The sequence below is a fragment of the Canis lupus genome, chromosome 1 (assembly GCF_003254725.2).
Source record: "Canis lupus dingo isolate Sandy chromosome 1, ASM325472v2, whole genome shotgun sequence".
NCBI classification, from domain to species: Eukaryota; Metazoa; Chordata; class Mammalia; order Carnivora; family Canidae; genus Canis; species Canis lupus.
Genome location: NC_064243.1, coordinates 91,998,424 through 92,004,116, shown reverse-complemented (window position 1 = coordinate 92,004,116; position 5,693 = coordinate 91,998,424). Strand labels below are relative to the sequence as shown.

Below are 5,693 nucleotides of genomic sequence, written 5' to 3'. Positions count from 1 at the left end.
GTAAGTTTACGCGTGGGAGTATTTTTAGTTCTCCCATGTGGCTAGAGAAAATAGTGTACTTTCTGACACTTCCCACTCATCCCAAATTGTTTCCTTGTTTTCACAGGAATTTTTTTTTCCAAAACAGACTTACTGAAATTAAGCTCATGAGTGAAATTTGTCTAGGTTTGTTAAGAATGTGTGCTGATTTTCCTCTCACTGAACCTCAGTGGAATATTTTAAATTCTTAAAACTGTTATGCCTCTTCATGGTTTTCACTAGGTTGAGAAAAAAATGTATACCCCTCGTTGGTGATTTCTATACCTTATTGATACCTTATGCTTTTTGTTTTTATAAATAAGGTCGATTTGTTTGTGTGTTTGTCTGTAAACTAATTACAAATGAGTGCAATAGTTTCTTTTGGCATTTATTAAACGAAGTACTTAGGCTCCTTAAGGGTAGTTGATCCTCAACTCTTAGTTTCCTGTCTAAACTTGCCTTTCCATCCTCCCTTCCCCCACGACTCCTCACCAAGAATATATATATTTGTAATTTTATACCAATTGGGTTTTTCAGCCACTTTGGATTAAATAAGATTCAGAATGTTATATGAGAGACTAAGAATTATTATAAATCACCAGGACGGTTTCCATTTAACCAACTGAGGTTTTGTTTGCCATCTGTTGGATCTCTGGCTTTACCTGAAATTGAATTTGGATTCTCTACTTCTTTTTTTTTTTTTTTAAAGATTTTATTTATTTATTCATGACACACACACACACACACACACACACAGAGAAAGAGAAAGAGAGGGAGAGAGAGGCACAGACTCAGGTAGAAGGAGAAGCAGGCTCCATGCAGGGAGCCTGACGTGGGACTTGATTCTGGGTCTCCAGGATCACACCCTGGGCCGAAGGTAGGCACTAAACCACTGAGCCACCGAGAGATCCCCATGGATTCTCTGCTTCTCTTGTGCCCACCTCCCTTCAACCTTGGTGTGGTCCCAGGTCGATAACTTCTGCCTGCTTTATTCTTACTGCACCTTCTCTTGCCCTGGGTTGTTTCATAGACTCCCATGATGTCAACGTAAACCTCTATGAGGGCAGGAGTTTTTGTTTCTCTTTTTTCCCCTCCTGCCACTGCCATAAATCTAACACCAGAAGAGTGCATGACACGTAGTGAAAGTTCAGTTATTGTTATGTATTGTTATTACAACTCAAAACCTTGGAATCCCAGTTTAACTCTGTATGAGTTTTATTATCATGATTATGATACTTAACTATTATGAGCTTTTTATGATTCTTTCCTGGAAAGTGGGCGGTTGATAGTCTCACTCTCAGTAGGTTGTTGTGAGGATTTGAGAAAGTATCTTTACAACAACTAACACAATGTCTAGAAGACAATCACTGACACAAAACTGGAAGTTCTTCCTGGATCCTGACTCTTCTCTCTTTTCACATGGCTTTTGGTCACTGAATCTCATGTGCCTTAAAACCTCCATTACCTGTAAAATACAGTTCAACTCTTCACCTTGGCATTCACTCCATTCCTACCTCTCTGGTTTCACCTTCCACGTTCTGGAAACAACAAACTTCGTGCGTATTTCCCCAAATACTTCCTGTTCATGCCTATTTTTTGGATGTGTGTTTTCCTCTGCCTCCCAGTTCCCTACACTAAGCCTTGTGTGATCTTTATAAACTGATCCATCATCTCCCCTATTGTGACATTGACCATGGCTCTACTGCATATAATTTATCTTTCCCCTGTAGGGTAAGGACAGCACTGTATGTACCCTGACTGTCACTTGCAGCATGGTGCTATGAATGCTTATTGTGTTTATCATACTAGAAAGAAATCTCTCTGAGTGGGAAATGTCATCTTGTTGTTTTATTTACATCTGTTTAGGTGATTGGCACATAATGAACAGTCAATGAATTTCTGTTGCTCTCATGAATCCATAACTCTTTACATATTTTAAACACACTCTGAATATTTTTTACCTGTTTGTTGTATAGGACCAGGGCCTCCTGGAGTTGGCTTTTAGAGTCTTTTTTTTTTTTTTTAACTTTTTTTTTTTTTTTTGGCTTTTAGAGTCTCTACCATAAACCCACACTACTGTTGGCATTTACAACAAAAAACAGATACACCTGCCACTTGGACTTGCACACTATCAGGGAAAATATAATGGGTTTCTAGACGCTGCTAGAGATCATTCAGTTTTATTGTCATTTCATCCTTGCCTGTGCTTTATCTGTCATGAGAACCCCAGAGTAAAGGCATTATATACTCTGCCTTTGCTCAAGCATGTGCCATTTCCTACTTGGTTTGTTCTTCTAGTTAAAGGCATCCTAGACAAAGCCTGAACAAACCACTCCCCTGCAGTGGAGGTCTGAGTTACCACTCTTCCTGTCTATTCCTGTAGCATTTTATCTTACATTTATTACAATATTCTATCAGCAGAGAATCCTGGAAAATCTGACAAATAGAAGTTTGAACAAATTAGAGCCTTTATTTTTGTCAGGTCATAAGAAGGTAGCATATTGTGCAAATCACTAGCACTACATGGTGCAAATATAAAGTAAGCCTTATTGGAGAAAATCCTACAAGCTGACATATAGCAAAGGGAACCTAACTGGACTGCTTACACCATAAAAATTGCTCCAATAGAAAGATGTCTGGCTTCACAGAGTGCTGCATATTTCTTGGGAGCAGGGACAGTGAACATTAACTGGCTATGTAGTAGGGAAAAGTGGCTTTCTTCGAAAGGGAAGAGTGGGTGTCTCTGAAGCTCAGTTTCATAGCCTGTTCTTCCATCAGAATTAATCAGATCTGCTGAGCCAACTTGGAGCTGAGCTACCAGATGATGATAGAAAATGAGCCTCTAGAAACTTCCAGAAGTGTGCTTCCTTTTAGTCTGTTGCTGACATTGGTTTAGCAGCTTGAGGAGATCAGGGCCAAGATTTTCTGATAGGTTTGTAAGATGTCTGCTTTGGTTGCCCTTATCACATCTACATTCCAGACAGGAAGAAGAGGATACGTCTATATATGCAGATACGTGTGTGTGTATACACACACACACACACACATACACACACACACGGACATGTACATGCACACAGAGGCTTTCCCAGAAACTCCCAGCTCTCTTTTGCTTCTATCTCTTGGCTGTAACCATGTCGCAAAGCAGTGGTTAGCTGCAAGGGAACCTGGGAATGCTGGTCTGTAGCTTCCATGTGTATATGGTAGAAAGCAGCAGGGTAGGAAGGGCAATTGGAATGGGTATTGAGACACTGTCTATCCTCATATCTTCATCATTGGTCCAAAGTTAGGGCAGAGAGATTACTAGTGTGTGACTTTGTGAAAGATGTACAGCCTGCTTCCCTTTTGTTCATCTATGAAATGGAGGTAGTTAGCTTTACAGAAGTGCTTTGTGTAGCATCTTGTAAGTAGTAAACAGTCAGTAAACTTCAGTTATAGCTATAAAATTAAGTAATATAGTTACTCTTTTTGTATTTTCCACTCCTATTTAGGACTCTGAATTCCACATATTGCCCTGTGCCTTTTTAAACTAATCCACCACTACCATTAGGGTCTTCCACATAATAGGTAAATGTGAGATCAGTGAATTCATTCATTTGCAAAACCTTAGAAAAACTAATATTGCAAAAAAACCCCCACAAACTAACATTGCTCAAGTTGACGCTTTAAAATTATAAAGCCCATTTAAGTACAGAAATGATTCCAAGTAAATATCTCACATCAACATGTATTTGCTATGGCTCACAGTCTCAGTGTGTTAGATCATGACTAATGAGTTCTGGGTCGTGAGTTCATTTGCCCCAAAGTCCAATTAGCTTTGATCTGGTCTGTGTGGGCACAGATTCTATCCTCATCTCCAGCCAGTTGTGTCACACATGTGTACCCTTGGTGAACAGAGAGAAGATGCATCTTTAAAAACCCTTCATTAAAATTTCAATTTCAGAACAATTTTTGACCAAGGATTCTGTAGCAGCATTTTCATATTTCCTAAAGAAACACTGTCTTGTCGTGAATTATCCTCAAAATTTTAGTAGCTAGAGGTCTATGAATTTTTATTCTCAAATATAACAGACTTTTTCCCCCCTCAGCTCAAACGATTTCAATCTTTCTGTAATTTTTGGATGTTGCTATTTGACTGTGTACAGTGTTTGTCTTTAAAGTTCACTTTAGAATTTTTATATTCCTTCTTTTTATTTGCTGCACTTCGTGTGTGTCAGGGAAGAGTCGTCCATATCCTTCTCCTCTACCACACTGAATTCATAGCTAGCTAGTGTTTGATCCCTGACCTGGATCTCCAATTTCCTCCTCCTCTGTGATAATAAAGGCTTTTTTGCTAATGATATGCTCAGAGGACAGGCATGCCAGGCTTTATCATCAACCTCTGAGCACCCAGCTCCTGGCCCTACAACCTGCACATGCCTAGTAAGTGCCAGTTCACTGATGGTCCTGTTGCCAGTGTGCCCATGCCATGTAGCCAGAATGCACAGGGTCTCCCTCAAGAGGTGGTGATAGCTGTCGCAGAGATGTGTCATCGCTTGTGAAAATGTGTAATCATTATAATTTGACGATACCAGAGTGTTATCTTGGTTCTTGTGAGTCTAGGCAACTTCGGCCACATAACAGGCTAACCAGCGCAAGTTAGTGAGTGAATTAGAGCCTCTATTTTAGCTCAACAGTTGAGACTGCATTGCAGTGCTGGGTGTTAGAGAATGGCTTTCTTTTAAGGAAGAAGGTAACATAATTTGTTTTTCCTTCCGGTAGTTTACTATGAATATATTCCCCAAGTCTGGATCATAGCCTCGTCTTTTCCTACAGATCCTTAGAATTCATGATCACTAATAATTTAGAATGCTGTAATTAAACCAGCTGAGAAACACTACATATACCATGTAGACACAGTCCAATGCAATTGATATTTCTTGCTGTAGCTAAGAAGTCAATTTTTTAAATAGAATGATTTTTTTTCTTTCCCTACTCCTTTTTTGACTCATTCTTTCCCCACTCCCCATCAGTCCTCCATCATGTTAGTCAAAATGGAAATAAAGACATCATACTATGTCATGGCCAAGTTATGAAATCTTTTTTTTTTTTTTTTGAAAAATGATTTTAACTTGAAAGGATTTTCATATATCAGCCACTCTTTGAAGCTTGTCTACTGTTTAGAAGCAATCAATATTTTGAAATGCCAGTGTGCTTGTTGTATGTGTGTCTGTTGCAGTAAGGCTAGCCTGGTTGGAGGCCTTCTCATAATCTTCCTGTTTAAATTATAGATTTCTCATCAACTCCAATCCAGAATTTTATAAACTGTGTTTCACAGAATGTTAGTCTCATAAAAGTATTCGGTAGTTACAAAAGTAGAAAAATACTGTGCAAAGGAAAGGCCCTTCTTTTGAGGACTCTTAAATTTCTGTTTGTTTTCTGAAGGCTCTGTGAAGTCCTGTAGAGAAGAAATGCAGTGTATTAAAAGCTGAACCTCAGAATTCTTTTACCTTGAATAATATGAAGTCATGTCACATGGTGTGCTTTGGGAGGTGTGGTACATAATTAATACTTGGACAGTGAACAGATTTATTCAAAATCCATAAACATGCATAGAGGACAATATTTTATTTTATTTTTTTAAGATTTTATTTATTTGTTTGAGAGAGAGAGAGAGACAGCCCAAGTGGGAGGGG

The 5,693-nt window shown here is 38.8% G+C and overlaps 1 protein-coding gene across 40 annotated transcripts in view; it reads left to right on the top strand.

The window, feature by feature from the left end:
- The window catches only part of RFX3 (regulatory factor X3), a 288,998-nt gene that overhangs the window by 168,065 nt on the left and 115,240 nt on the right, over window positions 1–5,693 (top strand). The gene's annotated exons all lie outside the window — the stretch shown is intronic.